At 43.3% G+C, this 24,556-nt stretch overlaps 1 protein-coding gene across 1 annotated transcript in view; it reads left to right on the forward strand.

Moving 5' to 3' along the window:
• The window catches only part of LOC126259570 (nephrin-like), a 1,073,586-nt gene that overhangs the window by 189,721 nt on the left and 859,309 nt on the right, over positions 1 to 24,556 (forward strand). The gene's annotated exons all lie outside the window — the stretch shown is intronic.

Raw genomic sequence — 24,556 nt, forward strand, 5'->3', positions numbered from 1 at the left:
AACAATATCGAATATATTTTATTTATTAATATTTTCCTGAAAAGCTCAAAAATAAAAGGCAGAGGAAAGTCTGAGGTTGCAAATAAATTTCCAAGAAGAGATTGTAAGGCGCACACGAAAAACTCATATACAAAATTTGAGCCATTTATCTTTTCACTGTTGATGATTGACACGTGTTGAGGTGATATTCATCATAAAAAGAGGGGAAGAAATAATTATTTCGGCATCCTGCATATGTTACAAACGCCGCACTCTTACAATTACATGATTTTTTTTAGTGTTCATAGACATACAAACTTCTTTTGTATTCCTAAAAAGTTCTCTCTCACCCACAGTTTGGCAGCAACTCGCATGATCTCATTTCTCCAAATGTTACTGAGAATAGCTGGTGACGTACAGTGCAGTGCATTTTGATGCAGTCTTCCTTCTGCCTACCCTCTTTCTTTTCTCTGTCCATCTCGTTCCCACTCTTCTGCCCATGTCTTCCCTCTCTCTTCTCATCTGTTTCTCACTGTTTCTCTGTCCATCTCCTCCTCTTTCGTATCTCTTTCTATCTGCTCCTCACCCTCTCTGTCCATCTGCTAGGTCCCTCACCGTCCATCTCCAACACCACCTCTAAGACCATTACCCTCCTCTCTCCTTTTATCTCTTCCTCTACCCCACCAAGTCTATCTCTCCCTCTGACCTCACTATTTCCATCTTTGCCTCCCCCTCTCTGTCCACATTATCACTCCCACCACATCTGGAGGTTACTGGTTCTTATCCCCGCAGTCTCTCTTTCCAGAGAGTAATAAAATGTGTACCAAATTTGGCTGAAATCGATCTAGAGGATTAGGAGGAGCTTTTCCCCAGGACTTTTTTCACGCACAGCCATGTCACATATTTCATTTCCGGTGCATTTGCACACATATATCACCTCTAAAATGGTTCAAATGGCTCTGAGCACTATGCGACTTAACTTCTGTGGTCATCAATCGCCTATAACTTAGAACTAATTAAACCTAACTAACCTAAGGACATCACACACATCCATGCCCGAGGCAGGATTCGAACCTGGTCGCACGGCCTATATCGCCTCTATTACTAGCGAAATTCACCCTCGAGTTTCATTTCCACGTGCTTAAGGTTTGTATTATGACGTCTCCTAAACTATGTGTTGTGCAATGATATAATCTCGTAGGTACACTCTTTGACATAAAACTTGACCGGCGGCCGGCCGCTTCAGAGGCTAAGTCCGCGCCGATCGCGACATGGGACAAAAAAACTGGCCAACTCGCTAATTCTCTAAGTCCGGTTATCTGCACAATCTGGCAACACTGTAGACTGCGGCACTTCCTGGAGGAAAACTTGTCCCATGATAGAGAAACTCTAGGCTGATTACGCCTGTGGTCTAGCGGTAGCGTGCGTTGTTTCTGTTCATAATGTCAGTGGATCGAGAGCAGCTGGCATAAAATATTTTTATAGCCTCTTCTGTCTGAATGCTGAAGACGTGAATGTAATGGTAGCGCAGATTCAATCTATTTCGCTTTCTGACACACCGATATCAAAATTTTATCCAGTAACGATTTTGCGGCAGATTTCCTGCAGACTGTCCTCCTCTTGACGCCGTATGCGGCAAAGCTCCGGGATCCATTTGCTGGCTACTGGCAGCGGCCGTGGCGACAGCAGCGGCGCTGCACTCCCCCGTTCTTTATCGAAAGCGCCTGCTACCGCTCATCGCTTTTGATGATTTAAAACGCTTTATTATTAAATGTTGCTCCACAGAAAATTTCTACAATTTCCATTCAGCTCAAAAGCAACGGAGACAGACGCCCTGATTAGTAGGCGGGTATTATATTACATTAATCGGCAAGAGCTGAGTATGGCCCGAAATTAATTTTATAGACTGGGACGAAATTAAACCACCTCACTACATTCGATGAATTTATAAATGCTTCATACCTCGTTTCTTTTCCTTTCAAACTCAATTATTTGTGCAACTTTTGGTTAATGTTTGGATGTTTTCGTCAAGCCAGAGTGAGCGTCTGTGGTGTAAAGTGTATTACAGTTCTTGTTTCATTCCTTATGGTAAGTCTATGCGATAAACTGTGTGACTACCTTGCAATGCATGCTCTGTAGCAGTGCAGGAACACTGCACATTTGGAGTTCCATGTATGGGTTCATGAAGTATTTATTGTTGATCGGAAGTGATAGTTAAGGTCATCAGATTTAAACCAGAAAAATTTGTCGTTTTGAAGGTTTCAGAGAACGGAAAGGAATTGCTAACGCCGGTGTTAGAAAACGTCTACAGTTAAATGCTATTGCAAAAATTTAGAAGAAGGGAACTATATTAATGAACATGTGCACTTCATAAACAACCTTCTGACATGTTAGACCTATATGACGAACAAAGCTCAAATTTATATCGTTGACAGTCGGTTTGAATCTTTTCAGGGTCTATTTTACAGTGAAGCACCTTGGAATTTGCAAAGCAGAAATCCATGATATTAACTTAATTTACTATGTCGAAATCGGACGAAGATTGATGTTTAAAGGCATTCTTCAGATTTCGCATAAGAAATTTTTACAAGCAGTTTGCAACTCCATTAATTAAAATGGAAAATAAAAGGTTGTAGTCAGCGGCTTCTACCGTGATTCGAACTGCTATGTCTTATAGTACAAGCACTGCAACGCACAAGGGAACCTCTGAGCTAACGACACACTGGCGGCCAGAGGCGGAATATAGTTACTGCGATGTTGCCTGAGCCTCAAAACGCAACCTTAAACACACGAACAGAGGAGGTGGAGATTACTGTTTTAACGTCCCGTCGACAACGATGTCATTAGAGACGGAGCACAAGCTGGGATTAGGGAAGGATGGGGAAGGAAATCGGCCGTGCCCTTCCTAAGGAACCATCCCGGCATTTGCCTGAAGCGATTTAGGGAAATCATTGAAAACCTAAATCAGGATGGCCGGGCGCGGGATTGCACCGTTGTCCTCCCGAATGCACACACAAACAGGTGTTACTTATGTGAAGAACGCCGTTCTTGGAGTCCAGAAATTAAATATACTTTCTAATTGTGTCATCTTGCAGTGGATTATATCGTACGAGTCTTCGATGTGGAAAACGAATGTCAAGTGAATTTAGCGAGGTAACGCCGACCTACACACGGAAGTAAATGCACTATCAGAGTGTTGACAAATACTTGCTACGACGCTGCCATTTCTAGGCTCTCTGACGAGGCAGCTCTTCAGCGAAATGCTTGCCGTGATTCTCCGATACGGTTCTTCAGAGTGGAGACGCGCGCGCACGTTTGGTTTTTATGCGGCGTTCTCCCCTGGTGGTTTCTGACGTCGCCTTGTGGGCTATGTATACATATGAGACATTCAATTATCATTAATCCAGAATCATACAAGTTTCAGCTTCCGGCGTGGAAGAAGGCTGTTGACGCCGACATTATATCATTTCAACGTAGGGAAAGCAAAACGGATCATTCAATGTTTCTCATTCAACATAAAGCATGTGAGATAATTTTCCGTAACGTTCATAATCATCTAAAAATACAAACGAAGTAAAAATACACCGGAAGCTTATTCGAATTGAATATAACACTTTGCACCTCGATGTCGAATTTGTCCACTTGCAATCTTTTGCAGCATACACATAGAATGTCATGATTACCACGAGAATGAAGAAATATGTTGGTAAGGATGGAAGCAAGAAGAGACGCAGTCAACAAATATTCTATTCCTCATGGCATTCATTTCATTTGACACGTAAGAAGAGGTAAAGCGGGAATTTACTTTCGTTAACACGAAAGATATGCCGCACATATTGATAACGAGGAAGTCTGCGTCTTCATACGTTTCCTCCTTGAAATCTGTATGCTCTATTATATACTAAGTAGCCCGATCATTGTTTCAGTAATGTTACCCTCTTGTTTGACCCCGTAACGATGAACAGACTCCAAATGCATGTCTCCCTTCCTGGGTTGTTTTTGTGTTTTATTGCTTGGAATTCCTGAAGCAGACCACTGTGCCTTCCCCCCTCGTGGGTTAGGTCTCAAAACTAAACCGCTTTGTATCCAATGGCATAATTTATTCAGACAGCATCAGCTTAAGACTATCAAACAAAGCCTTCCATTTACGGTTGCAGCACTCTAACCAGCACTGACCAAAGTGTAATCCACGGTCATGGTCCTAAATTACCAGCTGTCTGCTACTGTGGCAAAGTCCGTACTACACTTTCGATTCCGCAGCACCATTTTATCTGGTAACACTGTGTAGTTGCACAGTTGTGCTACCAGGTCTGTCCTCACACTGTCAACTTTATGTATCTCACTTCTCCTGTAGCGTAGATCACGAGGAGCCGAAGTAAATGAGTGTATTCTGCATGACGTAACATTCAGTATTCCCTTCTTTCATAGCCACTCTTCATGTGCATCGATACCAAATAGGAATGCGAAAACTCTTGCGAGTGAGAGAATGATAATAACAATCGTAACAAGAACAAGCAAATAATGAATGATGTTTATTCCAACGCAGAACGAGAATGGCTTTAAATATAAAAATCTGTATCTAAATCCATATCTATTGATCTTTGAGTTGGCACAATGCAAATATATTCTTAGCATTTAGTTACTGAATTTAGTTCTGGATGTTTGCAGAGAAAAGGAGAAGTCGGTACTTCTCGCTAGTGTAACATAATGTGAAGCAGCAACTACCCTTTCCTTAGAACACGACTCAAGCAGGTCCTCAAGTAGGTAGCAAGGCACTGCTGCATTCTGTTCCCTGACATTGCTCTGATGACGGTTAATGCAGATAGTTCCGATTATGAAATACAAAACGTATTGCAGGTTAGTTCCTAGGATAGTAACATTAGATTTGCGTTGGAGACGGCACATGAACGTGACGACTATCCATATTACTCATCAATATAAAAAGACAATATTTTGGGAATTTAGCAGGATTACTCAAAATGAATTCTGAAATTGGGTGACTGACTGCACAGGTGCTAAACGTCGTCAAGAGTATACGGTGTCCTAATCGCATTAGGAATATGAAGATCGTCTTCGACAGCTCGCAACTTTCACATTGCTATCTCCACCCTACTCCAGACAGCCCTCGGTGGAGTTGCACTACGTTGCCGATGTTATGGAAGGCCTTCAAACCGACAACAGACCACATATTGAAAAATACAAGCGAATTCCCTTGCAGCGTAAGCTTATTGTAACTAATCTAAAAATTATTGGAGAGGAACATTGTCCTATTCAAAAAAAATGTTACACACTGTTGACGTCAAACGGACATTATCTATGTCCTGTCTTGTGTCCTACTCATCTATAATATCAAGTGTACTATGAAAATGATTATATATAATGGATGATAGGGTAATGCATTGATACCAGTTGGTGGGGGCCGGCCGGTGTGGCCGTGCGGTTCTAGGCGCTTCAGTCTGGAACCGCGTGACCGCTACGGTCGCAGGTTCGAATCCTGCCTCGGGCATGGATGTGAGTGATGTCCTTAGGTTAGTTAGGTTTAAGTAGTTCTAAGTTCTAGGGGACTGATGACCTTAGAAGTTAAGTCCCATAGTGCTCAGAGCCATTTGAACCATTTGAACTATTTAACACAAAATGACATTAAAAATTAAAGTTATTCACGAGCAGCTAGTTGAGAATATGTATGAACATTAAATGACACGACGAACTGAAATAATATGACGAAGAGTTCAGCGCTCACTGGGAATAGAGCCCCACACATATCGTTGTTGACTACACACAAAGAGATGTCAGCTACCGAATTTTTATCCACCAGCTGCTCAGAATTGCATCTTGAACTTACAGTCATCTCGCAAATAGTTCTGTGTCTCACTGGGAGTTAAAAACGTCAGATATCGTTAGTGTTGACAACGAATGAAAATACATTAAAAATCAAAATTATTATCCACCAGCAGATAGGTGTTCTCATGATAGAGCTTGATAATACATAATTAAATCTTTAGTGCCGGGCCAGGATTCGACCCCATTCACGCGTAATATGTGAAGGTGTTGAGGAATCTGCAGTTTTGAACAAACAACAAATTGTAGCCGACCTGTATTGCCACGAAGGGATCAAATTCCGCGTTACGGGCGGTCTGAGTTGCATTCCCAGTTTAGAACCAATTTTATCGACATACAGAAGCTCAAATAAAAGATGGAATAAGTGTCCTGTGACCATACATAGCGTTTGTGTCGTCACTTGAAATAAATAACTAGTATAAGAAAGGTTACTGGTGATAGAGTTTCTACATGTCGCCACTCCAGACTTTATTGTGGTTCAACCTACCGTCTACTTGGTAAAGAAGGAATATCATCTTGACTGTGAATTTTCAGACCACGCAGCCATTATATCTCCTTCACTTGGTGTAGCCAGGAGAGAATGGAATCTGTCTCTCCCTATCTAAAATCATTGACGGAAGTGGGAATCGAACCCAGACCATAGGTATAACAACCTACTATCCGTCCAACAGACCACGAAATCCTCTTCTCTGTGAGTCATTTTTCTATCGTAACGCAGTTGCGCCACACTGGATGAGAATTCTGACACACAGGCTCCCTGTAGTAATTTGCAGCATGTTCAGTAAATTCATTTACTTGGTTGACCGAATCACCATGAACTAGCTGCCTCGGCTACCCAGTGCATACATTCGACTATTTTGTAATCACAGAAATAAAATCACGTAACTGCCACCTACACACAACTGCCAACAGTGTAGGATGCAGAAGTTTAAATAGGAAGTGTTCCTTCCCACTTGAGCTATTCTATTGCGCTATCTGTTACTAGAAAACGTCGTTCAGTCCAAAAGAAAAGCTGTAACTGTTTGTCTCTCAGAAGTCAAGACCTGGCCATATGCATAATCTCACAGTTCTGTGGAATCCAAAAGTTCTGGAGGAATAGTTGCCGAGCTCTGGAGCTGCTGTAGCTACGTGTCAGCTTGTAGCATAGATAAGATGTCGCGAGTTCGAATACATTCAGTGCTACATTTTTTAAAACGCAATTCTGCTCTCTGCTGAAGGTATCAATCTAATGGAACTTTGAACATAATTCCCTTCACTTCTCAACCCAAAGTAGTCGCATGTGGAAAAAGGGCTAACTACTGTGACATTTTGTTCTATTCAGGTTTAATAGACAGCAGGCAGCAGATGCATCTCGAAGATGTGCAGGGAGAGCGCATCGTGCCATAATATGTCAGAAAAATATTTTCTACATTAGCCGTCGTGTGGTAGTGATATTTTATTCTTCTTCAAACTTTGTTTGACAGCTTTAACTCAGAACAAGTTTTCTACATGCATGTAATCAATAAACTGCATGTGCATTGTCAGACTGTCATAGGTAACATCAGAGAATTCGCATATATCGTTGATGATTAATTTCTCTCTCATGTTTACTATTGTTTTAACAACACTAAAGGAAACCTTACGAAAATTGTGCACTGTATTATGAGAAATGAAATAAAACTAACCATGATAACCTTACGACGAAAGTATCTGTACACAAGCATGCCTCTATCGACACGAATTAGTAAAATACTACTCACTTAGATTTTGATTGGGTCTGTGTTTAATTGGTATGCTGTGTCATACTCAAGAGGTATGCAAATGTGGCATTTCATAAATATAGTTACGTATTCCTAGAAACCCAAAATTCGCTTGGCAGCAGCGGAAAGAGGCCTTACCTGTTGTGCAGCATTGTAAGTTTTTCAACATTGCACTATGAGCTGAAAGCATTTTCTTGCGATTTCCTTATTGATGTTTGATCTGACTGCTTGTAGCTCTTTCACAGAAGGGATAAAAACGTTACAGTCAGTGAGACTGGAACTGCGAACCGTAACAGACGCTCTTTCACAGGTCAGCACGTTACCACAGAGCTGGCGAGGAGGTATGGGTCTTAGCTTCCTATTACGACGGCAATAGTAACTAGAACTCGTAAACCGCTATTTGAAGGTCGAGATTAGTTGCGGTTTCCACCTGCAACGACTTTCCTGGGCTGAAAACCGTAAATTTTCAATCTTTTGTTACCCTTCAAGCGATAATAACTCAGATTATTCAATGGAAATGACAGGTAAAATCAAGTGAACTTTGAGGCTTAATTCCGTGCACACCAGGAAGTAACTCGTCGATCACAGAGTTGCCAAACATACGTTGCCTTGTTGCCAAATCTCAGTTACAGTACCAGCAGGAAGAAGACGAACCGATGTGATCCTACAGCGGTCTGGGAAGTGACCATAGCTGGTGTCTCCAAGTCGCGGCTGCTACGGCCTGGAATACGTAATGCGTCTGATTCGCTTTCTGTAACTAGGTTTAGGGACTGGAGCGTAGTTACTAATAATACTCAAAACTGACTGCAAACTGAGCATCATAAATCAGTAACTCTCATTGTTGTTTTTATATTTCTTTCGTAAGTGTACTCAAAACTAAGAAAGTCATTCACAGGCGTTTTCGTGCCTCGCCGATAGGCGAGCACAACATACAAATAAAAATAAAAAAGAATGTGTGTGTGTGTGTGTGTGTGTTTGTGAAACAGAGAGAGAGAGAGATAAATAAAAAGCAATGAGAAAGAGTGTAAAAAATTGTTGTAAAGAAATTGAATCATGGTATTTAAAGAAATCTTTCATTAAAATGACACGTTCCACATCATTACGAAATGTCGTATTCATGATCTATGGAACAAGAGTTAATATAATGTAATCTAATCTAATCTAATCACATCATATTGATGATTAGCCATGAAGAGTCATGAATTACCGAAATTTTGGCCAATACCAGTAACCAGATCTAAACTTGAAAATAAAAGACGACAATTTTTGTAATAAACCGTGACTCCTATCAAGACCCTTTCGTCCCTGTTATCTAACCACGAAAGATGTCTGATATACCTCCATTCTGAAGTAACAAAGTGTGCATGCATTTAAAGATTAAGTGCATGATGTGAAGTTCTGTGACGGAGATACGAACCCAACACGTACTCCGATTGTTAACTAAGAAAAATCAAATGTTACGTATCGGTTTTTCTTACGAGCCGCTAGGTGTCTGAATCTAAAATAAGGATACACACTTTTGTGCCTAAGCGACAATCGAACTGCACACCTACCGTGCATCCACGAATATAGCTTAAGTATCAGTTGCTTACTCATGAACAGTAAGATGTGTGCGTGTTTGACCAGAAATAACGACACCTGTTGCGATTGTTGGAAACACATGAACAGACATTGAAATTGCGCGTTAATTTTCACTAGCAGGTGGGTGTGCACTTGATAAAGCTAGAAATGAAATTATGAATATTTTTGTACTGGATCAGGTTTCAGACCCACATACTTCCCTTTGGAGGAGACCTAGAGAAGATTGCAGTCTTGGGAAAAGGAACGAAATGACTGAACTATACTGTTCCGCGAGATTCAGATCCTCGAAAGAGGAGATACGAATTCGAATCACAGTCCAGCACCAAATTTTTAAACGTCTCTAGTTCAATCAAGTACAAGTAAAATAAGAGCCCTGTCCCTTTAAATGGCTATCGGTTCATCAAATAAAATAACATATCCTGATGTAAGTAAGCTTACTGGCGACTGTATTTCTGTTTACCATGACTTCCGCTGTGTCATTTCCCAACGTAAACCGGCTTTGCCCAGTTGGTAATGAAGGAACGTGATGTTTAATGCGGATTCTGGATTATAACGTCTTTCTCTTGAGGTTACCAGAGGTAAAATAAATCTGTTTGTGCCTCTTAAAAGTAAATGCCTGAACCCACGCATTGCACCTGTGATAGCTCGTTCCACCATACCATTGTGGCCACATTACCCAGCCCCAAGAGTGTGCTGTAACGGATGATGTGCTTAGCTTACAAAATTAGTCACGGTGGAAAAAATGCGAGTCTATTAAATGGTCAAGTAGAAGCAAGCTTCTGACGCAGAGATTATGCTATTCTCATGTCAGCAGGATGTAAAGACTCTTCTAGGCATCATAGGCTGGATGTGAAGCCATTTTGATTTTTCACAAATTCAGCAAATTTCTAGTTCGAGAAAATCCACAGTGAAGTGTGAAGTTGCCGGATAATTCGATTATTACTGTTATTATTAATATCATTCTATTCATACCGCTGCTGTAACACAAGTGCTTGAACATCATTTAATTCCTTTTGGTCACTATAGATGTAGTTTCCCAAGAACAGGTTCTTTCCCTGTCTACGAAATCCTTTTCATGTTAATATCAAACACCAGCAATTACTCGTAGATTACTTTGAAACTAAAGTAATTGACGAAGACGTTACTTGGTAACAAAAACGCACTGCCTTTCTTCATTTACTTTCGCCTAGAAATGGCTATCGAGTACTGACAAACCAAAAGGCAAGAGATCTTACTGCCTTCCGATATACGTTGCTGTTAGTTCTTCCACATGATTTGGTCGACATGACCTGTTTCAAATTGTGTATGACATACAGTGTTTTAGAAAATCTATTGTTTCCCTTTGAAATAACAGAGGTATTTTCACTCTAAGCTGTCCAAGTACAAAATTTTCGCAATATTAGTTCAAATTTAATATTCGCTTCTATAATGTAGGAAAGTATTTCACAGTCGCAAAACTCGCATCCGAAACGTTGACCTTACACTTAGTCGCTGACCATACATTCTAGCTCAGAGTGACACCAGTTTAAATAACCTAATGTAGCGAAGACTGTTTGCCAGTGCTCTTTCTCACCGGAAAATACGCAATTCACTCATTTGGCTCCATAAGTACACTGTAACAGTAATTTCTGTGTGAAATTTGTCAGTAAGCTTTTGCCTTCCAACCGGCAAAATACGGCAGAGTACGGCCAGTAAACAATTCACAAACCACGATTTAGTGCCAATAAGACGATTTCTTTAAACATTGTCGAAGCTGAGGGAATTTAGTTTCTGCTTAAATCGTCTTAAGCAGCAACGTTCACAGATATCTCAAATAGGAAAAAGCTGAATATCCAGGTACGAAGGTTGTAAAACAAACTTCTCACAGTTTGTGTCAGGTTGATCTTTTCGTCTGATATCACTGCTTACGTATTTTGTCTAAGAGGTATCACAAGTAGTATCCCTGTAGCTGTGGGAATCATTGGTTGAAAACGAGTTTAACACCAATGGGTACAGTGCTGCTAAATTTTCACAATTATTATCAACCTAAGCCTGAGTTCATCCACAAACTGAGGCGTATTTATAATATTGGAGCTAGACTGTGTATCCTTGTCTTTCTTGAGTGGTCATTGGAAGGCGTTTACACACACCTATACAATACTATGAATACTTCGAACGCTATGGTTAACGTTGCTCTCATAAACTACTTTTTTTTAAATTCTTCTGGGTCTTCAGCGTGCAATATGTGTTGTAGATACAGTCTCAGACCAAAAAAATTGACCGCCGAGTCGTTCACGTAAGGTGGACAATACAGTCGTGTTCCTCTCAGAATTCTATGTCTGGCAATATGCTCGTTCTAGCAACATGTAGACTGCGGCACTTCCCAGAGGAAGTCTTGACTCCAGTCTTAGTACATTACTCTTGACTACGACCGTAGTCTTGAGGTAAAACGCGAGACCAGCTAATATGATATTGTAGATTCGATTGAATTACACTCATAGCTTCAGCACCGAGAGGAAAGGGGCGATAAAAATTTTGTCGATATGTGCTTTCGGACGCCAGACGCCATATTAGCTGATCTCGCGTTTTACCTGAAGACTACGGTCGTGTTCCAGCAGCGGTATGAATAAAATGATAGTAATAATAACAGTAATAATCGAATTATCCGGCAACTTCACACATCACAGTGGATTTTCTCGAACTAAGAAATTTGCTGAATTTGTGAAAAATCAAAATGGCTTCACATCCAGCCTATGATGCCTAGAAGAGTCTTTACATCCTGCTGACATGAGAATAGCATAATCTCTGCGTCAGAAGCTTGCTTCTACTTGACCATTTAATAGACTCGCATTTTTTCCACCGTGACTAATTTTGTAAGCTAAGCACATCATCCGTTACAGCACACTCTTGGGGCTGGGTAATGTGGCCACAATGGTATGGTGGAACGAGCTATCACAGGTGCAATGCGTGGGTTCAGGCATTTACTTTTAAGAGGCACAAACAGATTTATTTTACCTCTGGTAACCTCAAGAGAAAGACGTTATAATCCAGAATCCGCATTAAACATCACGTTCCTTCATTACCAACTGGGCAGAGCCGGTTTACGTTGGGAAATGACACAGCGGAAGTCATGGTAAACAGAAATACAGTCGCCAGTAAGCTTACTTACATCAGGAAATTTTATTTCATTTGATGAACCGATAGCCATTTAAAGGGACAGGGCTCTTATTTTACTTGTACTTGATTGAACTAGAGACGTTTAAAAATTTGGTGCTGGACTGTGATTCGAATTCGTATCTCCTCTTTCGAGGATCTGAATCTCTCGGAACAGTATAGTTCAGTCATTTCGTTCCTTTTCCCAAGACTGCAATCTTCTCTAGGTCTCCTCCAAAGGGAAGTATGTGGGTCTGAAACCTGATCCAGTACAAAAATATTCATAATTTCATTTCTAGCTTTATCAAGTGCACACCCACCTGCTAGTGAAAATTAACGCGCAATTTCAATGTCTGTTCATGTGTTTCCAACAATCGCAACAGGTGTCGTTATTTCTGGTCAAACACGCACACATCTTACTGTTCATGAGTAAGCAACTGATACTTAAGCTATATTCGTGGATGCACGGTAGGTGTGCAGTTCGATTGTCGCTTAGGCACAAAAGTGTGTATCCTTATTTTAGATTCAGACACCTAGCGGCTCGTAAGAAAAACCGATACGTAACATTTGATTTTTCTTAGTTAACAATCGGAGTACGTGTTGGGTTCGTATCTCCGTCACAGAACTTCACATCATGCACTTAATCTTTAAATGCATGCACACTTTGTTACTTCAGAATGGAGGTATATCAGACATCTTTCGTGGTTAGATAACAGGGACGAAAGGGTCTTGATAGGAGTCACGGTTTATTACAAAAATTGTCGTCTTTTATTTTCAAGTTTAGATCTGGTTACTGGTATTGGCCAAAATTTCGGTAATTCATGACTCTTCATGGCTAATCATCAATATGATGTGATCAGATTAGATTAGATTACATTATATTAACTCTTGTTCCATAGATCATGAATACGACATTTCGTAATGATGTGGAACGTGTCATTTTAATGAAAGATTTCTTTAAATACCATGATTCAATTTCTTTACAACAATTTTTTACACTCTTTCTCATTGCTTTTTATTTATCTCTCTCTCTCTCTGTTTCACAAACACACACACACACACACACACATTCTTTTTTATTTTTATTTGTATGTTGTGCTCGCCTATCGGCGAGGCACGAAAACGCCTGTGAATGACTTTCTTAGTTTTGAGTACACTTACGAAAGAAATATAAAAACAACAATGAGAGTTACTGATTTATGATGCTCAGTTTGCAGTCAGTTTTGAGTATTATTAGTAACTACGCTCCAGTCCCTAAACCTAGTTACAGAAAGCGAATCAGACGCATTACGTATTCCAGGCCGTAGCAGCCGCGACTTGGAGACACCAGCTATGGTCACTTCCCAGACCGCTGTAGGATCACATCGGTTCGTCTTCTTCCTGCTGGTACTGTAACTGAGATTTGGCAACAAGGCAACGTATGTTTGGCAACTCTGTGATCGACGAGTTACTTCCTGGTGTGCACGGAATTAAGCCTCAAAGTTCACTTGATTTTACCTGTCATTTCCATTGAATAATCTGAGTTATTATCGCTTGAAGGGTAACAAAAGATTGAAAATTTACGGTTTTCAGCCCAGGAAAGTCGTTGCAGGTGGAAACCGCAACTAATCTCGACCTTCAAATAGCGGTTTACGAGTTCTAGTTACTATTGCCGTCGTAATAGGAAGCTAAGACCCATACCTCCTCGCCAGCTCTGTGGTAACGTGCTGACCTGTGAAAGAGCGTCTGTTACGGTTCGCAGTTCCAGTCTCACTGACTGTAACGTTTTTATCCCTTCTGTGAAAGAGCTACAAGCAGTCAGATCAAACATCAATAAGGAAATCGCAAGAAAATGCTTTCAGCTCATAGTGCAATGTTGAAAAACTTACAATGCTGCACAACAGGTAAGGCCTCTTTCCGCTGCTGCCAAGCGAATTTTGGGTTTCTAGGAATACGTAACTATATTTATGAAATGCCACATTTGCATACCTCTTGAGTATGACACAGCATACCAATTAAACACAGACCCAATCAAAATCTAAGTGAGTAGTATTTTACTAATTCGTGTCGATAGAGGCATGCTTGTGTACAGATACTTTCGTCGTAAGGTTATCATGGTTAGTTTTATTTCATTTCTCATAATACAGTGCACAATTTTCGTAAGGTTTCCTTTAGTGTTGTTAAAACAATAGTAAACATGAGAGAGAAATTAATCATCAACGATATATGCGAATTCTCTGATGTTACCTATGACAGTCTGACAATGCACATGCAGTTTATTGATTACATGCATGTAGAAAACTTGTTCTGAGTTAAAGCTGTCAAACAAAGTTTGAAGAAGAATAAAATATCACTACCACACGACGGCTAATGTAGAAAATATTTTTCTGACATATTATGGCACGATGCGCTCTCCCTGCACATCTTCGAGATGCATCTGCTGCCTGCTGTCTATTAAACCTGAATAGAACAAAATGTCACAGTAGTTAGCCCTTTTTCCACATGCGACTACTTTGGGTTGAGAAGTGAAGGGAATTATGTTCAAAGTTCCATTAGATTGATACCTTCAGCAGAGAGCAGAATTGCGTTTTAAAAAATGTAGCACTGAATGTATTCGAACTCGCGACATCTTATCTATGCTACAAGCTGACACGTAGCTACAGCAGCTCCAGAGCTCGGCAACTATTCCTCCAGAACTTTTGGATTCCACAGAACTGTGAGATTATGCATATGGCCAGGTCTTGACTTCTGAGAGACAAACAGTTACAGCTTTTCTTTTGGACTGAACGACGTTTTCTAGTAACAGATAGCGCAATAGAATAGCTCAAGTGGAAAGGAACACTTCCTATTTAAACTTCTGCATCCTACACTGTTGGCAGTTGTGTGTAGGTGGCAGTTACGTGATTTTATTTCTGTGATTACAAAATAGTCGAATGTATGCACTGGGTAGCCGAGGCAGCTAGTTCATGGTGATTCGGTCAACCAAGTAAATGAATTTACTGAACATGCTGCAAATTACTACAGAGAGCCTGTGTGTCAGAATTCTCATCCAGTGTGGCGCAACTGCGTTACGATAGAAAAATGACTCGCAGAGAAGAGGATTTCGTGGTCTGTTGGACGGATGGTAGGTTGTTATACCTATGGTCTGGGTTCGATTCCCACTTCCGTCAATGATTTTAGATAGGGAGAGACAGATTCCATTCTCTCCTGGCTACACCAAGTGAAGGAGATATAATGGCTGCGTGGTCTGAAAATTCACAGTCAAGATGATATTCCTTCTTTACCAAGTAGACGGTAGGTTGAACCACAATAAAGTCTGGAGTGGCGACATGTAGAAACTCTATCACCAGTAACCTTTCTTATACTAGTTATTTATTTCAAGTGACGACACAAACGCTATGTATGGTCACAGGACACTTATTCCATCTTTTATTTGAGCTTCTGTATGTCGATAAAATTGGTTCTAAACTGGGAATGCAACTCAGACCGCCCGTAACGCGGAATTTGATCCCTTCGTGGCAATACAGGTCGGCTACAATTTGTTGTTTGTTCAAAACTGCAGATTCCTCAACACCTTCACATATTACGCGTGAATGGGGTCGAATCCTGGCCCGGCACTAAAGATTTAATTATGTATTATCAAGCTCTATCATGAGAACACCTATCTGCTGGTGGATAATAATTTTGATTTTTAATGTATTTTCATTCGTTGTCAACACTAACGATATCTGACGTTTTTAACTCCCAGTGAGACACAGAACTATTTGCGAGATGACTGTAAGTTCAAGATGCAATTCTGAGCAGCTGGTGGATAAAAATTCGGTAGCTGACATCTCTTTGTGTGTAGTCAACAACGATATGTGTGGGGCTCTATTCCCAGTGAGCGCTGAACTCTTCGTCATATTATTTCAGTTCGTCGTGTCATTTAATGTTCATACATATTCTCAACTAGCTGCTCGTGAATAACTTTAATTTTTAATGTCATTTTGTGTTAAATAGTTCAAATGGTTCAAATGGCTCTGAGCACTATGGGACTTAACTTCTAAGGTCATCAGTCCCCTAGAACTTAGAACTACTTAAACCTAACTAACCTAAGGACATCACTCACATCCATGCCCGAGGCAGGATTCGAACCTGCGACCGTAGCGGTCACGCGGTTCCAGACTGAAGCGCCTAGAACCGCACGGCCACACCGGCCGGCCCCCACCAACTGGTATCAATGCATTACCCTATCATCCATTATATATAATCATTTTCATAGTACACTTGATATTATAGATGAGTAGGACACAAGACAGGACATAGATAATGTCCGTTTGACGTCAACAGTGTGTAACATTTTTTTTGAATAGGACAATGTTCCTCTCCAATAATTTTTAGATTAGTTACAATAAGCTTACGCTGCAAGGGAATTCGCTTGTATTTTTCAATATGTGGTCTGTTGTCGGTTTGAAGGCCTTCCATAACATCGGCAACGTAGTGCAACTCCACCGAGGGCTGTCTGGAGTAGGGTGGAGATAGCAATGTGAAGGTTGCGAGCTGTCGAAGACGATCTTCATATTCCTAATGCGATTAGGACACCGTATACTCTTGACGACGTTTAGCACCTGTGCAGTCAGTCACCCAATTTCAGAATTCATTTTGAGTAATCCTGCTAAATTCCCAAAATATTGTCTTTTTATATTGATGAGTAATATGGATAGTCGTCACGTTCATGTGCCGTCTCCAACGCAAATCTAATGTTACTATCCTAGGAACTAACCTGCAATACGTTTTGTATTTCATAATCGGAACTATCTGCATTAACCGTCATCAGAGCAATGTCAGGGAACAGAATGCAGCAGTGCCTTGCTACCTACTTGAGGACCTGCTTGAGTCGTGTTCTAAGGAAAGGGTAGTTGCTGCTTCACATTATGTTACACTAGCGAGAAGTACCGACTTTTCCTTTTCTCTGCAAACATCCAGAACTAAATTCAGTAACTAAATGCTAAGAATATATTTGCATTGTGCCAACTCAAAGATCAATAGATATGGATTTAGATACAGATTTTTATATTTAAAGCCATTCTCGTTCTGCGTTGGAATAAACATCATTCATTATTTGCTTGTTCTTGTTACGATTGTTATTGTCATTCTCTCACTCGCAAGAGTTTTCGCATTCCTATTTGGTATCGATGCACATGAAGAGTGGCTATGAAAGAAGGGAATACTGAATGTTACGTCATGCAGAATACACTCATTTACTTCGGCTCCTCGTGATCTACGCTACAGGAGAAGTGAGATACATAAAGTTGACAGTGTGAGGACAGACCTGGTAGCACAACTGTGCAACTACACAGTGTTACCAGATAAAATGGTGCTGCGGAATCGAAAGTGTAGTACGGACTTTGCCACAGTAGCAGACAGCTGGTAATTTAGGACCATGACCGTGGATTACACTTTGGTCAGTGCTGGTTAGAGTGCTGCAACTGTAAATGGAAGGCTTTGTTTGATAGTCTTAAGCTGATGCTGTCTGAATAAATTATGCCATTGGATACAAAGCGGTTTAGTTTTGAGACCTAACCCACGAGGGGGGAAGGCACAGTGGTCTGCTTCAGGAATTCCAAGCAATAAAACACAAAAACAACCCAGGAAGGGAGACATGCATTTGGAATCTGTTCATCGTTACGGGGTCAAACAAGAGGGTAACATTACTGAAACAATGATCGGGCTACTTAGTATATAATAGAGCATACAGATTTCAAGGAGGAAACGTATGAAGACGCAGACTTCCTCGTTATCAATATGTGCGGCATATCTTTCGTGTTAACGAAAGTAAATTCCCGCTTTACCTCTTCTTACGTGTCAAATGAAATGAATGCCATGAGGAATAGAATATTTGTTGACTGCGTCTCTTCTTGCTTCCATCCTTACCAACATATTTCTTCATTCTCGTGGTAATCATGACATTCTATGTGTATGCTGCAAAAGATTGCAAGTGGACAAATTCGACATCGAGATGCAAAGCGTTATATTCAATTCGAATAAGCTTCCGGTGTATTTTTACTTCGTTTGTATTTTTAGATGATTATGAACGTTACGGAAAATTATCTCACATGCTTTATGTTGAATGAGAAACATTGAATGATCCGTTTTGCTTTCCCTACGTTGAAATGATATAATGTCGGCGTCAACAGCCTTCTTCCACGCCGGAAGCTGAAACTTGTATGATTCTGGATTAATGATAATTGAATGTCTCATATGTATACATAGCCCACAAGGCGACGTCAGAAACCATCAGGGGAGAACGCCGCATAAAAACCAAACGTGCGCGCGCGTCTCCACTCTGAAGAATTCGCTGAAGAGCTGCCTCGTCAGAGAGCCTAGAAATGGCAGCGTCGTAGCAAGTATTTGTCAACACTCTGATAGTGCATTTACTTCCGGGTGTAGGTCGGCGTTACCTCGCTAAATTCAATTGACATTCGTTTTCCACATCGAAGACTCGTACGATATTATCCACTGCAAGATGACACAATTAGAAAGTATATTTAATTTCTGGACTCCAAGAACGGCGTTCTTCACATAAGTAACACCTGTTTGTGTGTGCATTCGGGAGGACGACGGTGCAATCCCGCGCCCGGCCATCCTGATTTAGGTTTTCAATGATTTCCCTAAATCGCTTCAGGAAAATGCCGGGATGGTTCCTTAGGAAGGGCACGGCCGATTTCCTTCCCCATCCTTCCCTAATCCGAGCTTGTGCTCCGTCTCTAATGACATCGTTGTCGACGGGACGTTAAAACAGTAATCTCCACCTCCTCTGTTCGTGTGTTTAAGGTTGCGTTTTGAGGCTCAGGCAACATTGCAGTAACTATATTCCGCCTCTGGCCGCCAGTGCAGTTTGCCGCCGGCAGTGCTGCGAGGCGGTCACGCGCCAGAGCGCTGCGGGCGAAGCGCGCACGGTGTGTTTGTGTTTACTTCGGCCGCTGTAAGTGCCGTTTTCTCTTCTAGACCACCATGGCGCACAACTATCGGAAGAAGACACTACGTTTCAACTTTTGTTCCGACTTCGCCCGACCCAAGGCCCTGGAGGTAGAACGATTTATACGCGATGAAGTTAAGATACCTCCAACGGATCTAATTGGTATCCACTTGTCCATAGTTAGCAGTACCGTCTACGTCAAAATGATCAACGATGCGGCGTGCGACAAGGTGCTTCAAGAGGCCAAACGTGGACTGCGCTTCTGTCATTCCGACGGCAACGTCGGACCCGTTACCGTCGATCACGCAGGTCTCGGCATACGGACGATACGGATCTTCGAACTGCCGTTCGAACTACCTGCAGACGTCGTCATCGAGGCGCTCCGTCCCTATGGCAACGTTCTGGAACATGTTGCCGAACGATGGGTACAATTTCAAACCTATCCCGTTTTAAACGGTGTTAGACAGGTCCGCATCGAGTTGCAGAAACACGTGCCTTCCTATCTACGTATCGGAGGCTGCCGTGCCATTATAATGTACGACGGCCAACCTCGGACCTGTTCCGGTTGCGGGAAAGAAGGTCACCTACGGTCTGAATGCATTCAACGACGTGTCGCGCAGCTCCCGTTGTCGGAAGCGTCCGTCACACCCACGATGACCGCCCTGCCGGTCACTTACGCAGCGGCTCTTGCCACGTCTACAGTTTCATCCCGTCCGTCGCCCGGTCCTTCCGATCGGCACGTCCCACCGTCCCAGTCAGCTATGGACGGTGCGGACGTCCCACCTGACAACCTTGCCGCCGAACAGGCTCCCGCACCGGACGCTGAGGAGAACAGTACTTCTTCACAACACCTGTTTGACAATCTCGTTGTACCCACCGACGCCTTCGAACCAGGTCGACGTTCCTCCTTGCCGTCGTCCGACACTGAGGAACACGTGCGCAAACAACGCTCGCCACGTAGGCGCAAACGCCGTCGCCGTTCACCCACGGGCTCTCAAAGCATCGCCACCCGCGACGACGAAGACGACACCCAGCCAGCCGACATCTCGACGCAGAGGTCGGCGGACAACTTTCAAGATGAACAAGACGTTTCGCAGGACGAGACCACCATGGAGGTCGCCCCGCACAATGTAACGATCGGTGCGCAGGTTGAGACGCCTGTCTCCCCGCCGACAACTCCAGATCTCTCTAACCACGACGCCATTCCCATGGACATTGGACAGACCCACGGCACAGGAACATGGGCCGACGACGTTGAGGAAGATACGCCCCCTCCTCCGGATGAGTTGCCTCCGCCGGACAAGGCTGCCTGTTAACATCAAAAGCGAGGCATTGCAGCTGATGGGACGGGACTTCCTGTCGGTGCCCTCCCCTTGGTGATGGTAGATGCGCGTCCACCACCACTGAAACAAACGTACCGGTTTGCCACACTGAACATCAACATGATCGGCACTGCACCCAAGTTGCAACTCCTATGTGACATGCTTCGGGCCTCTGACGTCGACGTCGCCCTTCTTCAGGAAGTACGCGTTGCCACACTACCACCAGTCTACGGCTACGACTCATACACTTCCACATGTGATCAATCAGGGCGTGGAATGGCTTTCTACATACGCGAAGGAATCCCACTCACGGACACGACAATCCTTCCCTGTGGAAGAGGCATGGCTGTTACCATCTTCGACACGCGCGTCATCAATATCTACGCTCCGTCTGGCTCCACGAACCGTCGGCAGCGGTCCACTTTCTTCGGACATGACGTGGCGCCCCTGTTTTCTGGCCGCTATGATCGCCTTATCATGGGAGGCGATTTCAACTGTGTCCTCCATCCGCAGGACCAAGTGCCTGGTTATTCGCCATGCCCGGCGCTGCTCACCTTAATCGAAGATTTTCATCTAGTGGACGTTTGGGAGAAAATTCATGGCAATACCCCCGGTTTTACCCATTATACAGCACATTCTGCGAGCAGACTGGACCGGTTTTATGTCTCTGCCCAACTTCGCAATGAAGTCGCCCACGCTGAACGATGGCCCCTTGCATTTTCGGACCACTGCGCCGTCATTTGCTCCCTGGCTCTGCCACCTCAGTCAGTGTGGCGCGGCAGGGGTTACTGGAAGCTTAATACCTCCCTCCTTAACGATCCACACTGCCGACAACGTATTGCCACTACATGGGCGTCTTGCGAAAGACGCCTTCCGCAGTACACATCCACGTTCCATTGGTGGCTCAAATGTGCCAAACCGGCGATCAGAAAGGCCTTCATACAATGTGGCAAGGACGCAGCAGCATGGCATCGAGACACCACAAATTTTCACTACGCCGTCCTCCGTGAGCTCGATGCGCTCCCTCCATCACCTGACACCCATAGGGAACGACAGCGTACTAAAGCTCGTCTCCTTTCTCTTCAACGTGCACGACTGCATGGTGTCGTGGTGCGTTCCCGACGACAAGACCTCCTCCACGACGAAGCCCCATCCACAATCCATGCCGCATCCGACCATAGTCATCGACGTCGACTTTTTGTCCCCAACATCACGACCTCCGATGGTGTTCACCACACAACACAGGCGGCGGTGGTGTCTGCCTTTGCTGAACATTATCGCCAATTTTATGATGATGAACCGATGGCGACGCCCATTCCTGATGATCTCCGTCCTTCCCCTGATCGGACGCTCACCGTAGCGGAGTCAACGTCCATGATGTCTGCAATCACCGCAGAAGAGGTGGTAGATGCGATCAACAAAGGGGCCAAGAACAAATCACCCGGACCAGATGGTCTCCCAGTGGAGTTTTACCGGGCGTTCACCACGTTAATGCTTCCTCGCTGGACGGAAATGATTCAGGAACTCTTTACTCCGTCCTTCCCAATTCCACCTGAATTCGTCACTGGCATTCTTCTACCTGTGCCTAAACCGAAAGGAGGGTCTCATGTCTCTGCATATCGCCCCCTTACACTACTGAATGCAGACTATAAAATCTATGCACGCCTCTTAGCAGCGCGCATACGCACCGTCTTACCTACGGTCCTTTCACCTGAGCAGACAGCACGTGGTTGTGGGGCCACCTTACAAACAGCCCTAGGAGAATGCCGTGACCTCATTGCACTGGCGTCGGTTTGTCGCCTTCGTGCAGCACTGGTATCCGTCGATTTCACGAGTGCCTTTGATCGCGTTCGACACCCATTCCTCCTCATGGTGGCGACACGTATGGGGTTCCCATTGCTTTTTGTGGATGCCATTCGCCGGTTACTACTTCCCGCGGTCTCGATGGTACAAGTCAATGGGAGGCTTGTAGGACCGATCCCTATACGCCGCTCTGTGCGTCAGGGATGCCCTATGTCTACTTTACTATATGCCATTGCACTTGAGCCCCTCATCACTGGACTTACCTCTAGACTGCAGGGCCTCACTTTGCGCGACTACACCTTTCACTGTAGGGCTTATGCGGACGATCTCCTCTTTCTCACCTGCTCCCCCACGGAACTCAATGACGCCATCCAATGGATCCACCAGTATGGACGTCATTCTGGTAGCATTCTTAATGTCCGTAAATCGACTATGATGCACATTGGGCGCGGCCTCCCGGCTATGGTGCCGACCCCACTCCCAGTCAGTGCCACCCTTCGTTACTTGGGTATCGAATTTACGAGCTCCACACACCGCACAGCGGCCCTGGCTTACCGGCGGCTTTTGCAGTCGATTCGGCACCATGTCCTTGGTCAAGTGCACCGTAACTTAAACCAACTCCAACGTGTGTCCTATGTCAACATGTATGTCGCCCCTAAACTGGTACACGTCGCCCAGATACTCCCAATGCCGTTACTCCTTGGCCGCCGCATCCAATCAGCCTTTGGATATTTCGTGTCAGCAGGGGCACTTTTCAAAATCCGCTACAACACTCTAACACTGCCTCCTGCAAAAGGTGGCCTCGGACTCGTCAACGTGCGGGCACGATCTTCCGCACTCTTTGTCCACACTCTGTTGCGGCACTGGCAGGGGCCGGTCCCGTCCTTAACACGCAGTCTCTTAGATATCCTCCGACCAGCTTCTCTCGATCCACCGATCAACGTGGCACCTATTTCTCCATTATTGTACTACGTCGCCAATTGTTTCCTCGAACTCAGCTACGTTCGGGCCGATCTTCCAGTCACCCGTCCTCACCGTACAAAAGATTACTATTGTTTGTTTATGCTGTCCAACCCTTGCGACCCCATGGTGCTACAGCATCCTGATATTAACTGGCGCACGGTTTGGGGGTGTGTGCATGCACCCTTTTTACCGTCGTCTGTGTCTGCACTCTGGTATGTTTTAGTCTATGGAAAATTCCCGACTAATAGTCGACTTTATCGCATAGGACTGGCCACCTCCCCACTCTGCCCTGACTGTCAGCTCGAAGACACCGACGAGCGCCGTCTTACGTGCCCCCTGAAACAACACGTATGGCTCCTCATCCAACGAATCGTGGGCTTTTACCTCCGTGCCCCGCCGACGACGGTAACCCCGGATTTCCTTTTGTTGCCCCAAACATTTCATTACCCTCTTGCTAAGCACCATACCCTAATCTGGTTTCGAGGACTGGCTTTAGAATACCTCTTTCAGAGTGGTCCGCATACTGCCCTTGACTTCTGGTACAAAGTTGTGACCGCGCATAGCACCCTCAGCCGAAAACCATCTTACCGACAAACTTTTGCCGGTTTTCTCCGCAGCGTCTTCCTTGACCCCCCTCAAAGTTGGGGTGTACCATGCCTACCTGTCACATGATGCAACACCCTTATCCACGTTCTCATGCATCGACCAAGAACACAAACAAACTTACAAAAAAAAAAAAAAAAAAAAAAAGGAAGAAGACAGAACATGTTATATTTTGTTGTATTTAATGTTTTCCTTTTTAATATTTTTTTTGTTTAACTAACAGTCATTTGTATGTGTTTCATTGGTACCTTGAAGAACTCTTGCATAGTTAGTCTATATGTACTTTTAGTTGGTTCAATAATTAGAAAAAGAAAACAAAAAGGAGAAACAGGATGTGTTACATTTTGTTGTATTTAATGTTATTCTAATAATTTGTTTACCTAACACTCATTTGTATATGTTTAACTGGTACCTTGAAGAACTTTTGCTTTGTGTATATATATATATGTACTCTCCGTTTATTCAATAAAAAAAAAAAAAAAAAAAAAAAAAAAAAAAAAAAAAAAAAAAGAGGTTCCCTTGTGCGTTGCAGTGCTTGTACTATAAGACATAGCAGTTCGAATCACGGTAGAAGCCGCTGACTACAACCTTTTATTTTCCATTTTAATTAATGGAGTTCCAAACTGCTAGTAAAAATTTCTTATGCGAAATCTGAAGAA

Source organism: Schistocerca nitens, chromosome 5 (genome assembly GCF_023898315.1).
Source record: "Schistocerca nitens isolate TAMUIC-IGC-003100 chromosome 5, iqSchNite1.1, whole genome shotgun sequence".
NCBI classification, from domain to species: Eukaryota; Metazoa; Arthropoda; class Insecta; order Orthoptera; family Acrididae; genus Schistocerca; species Schistocerca nitens.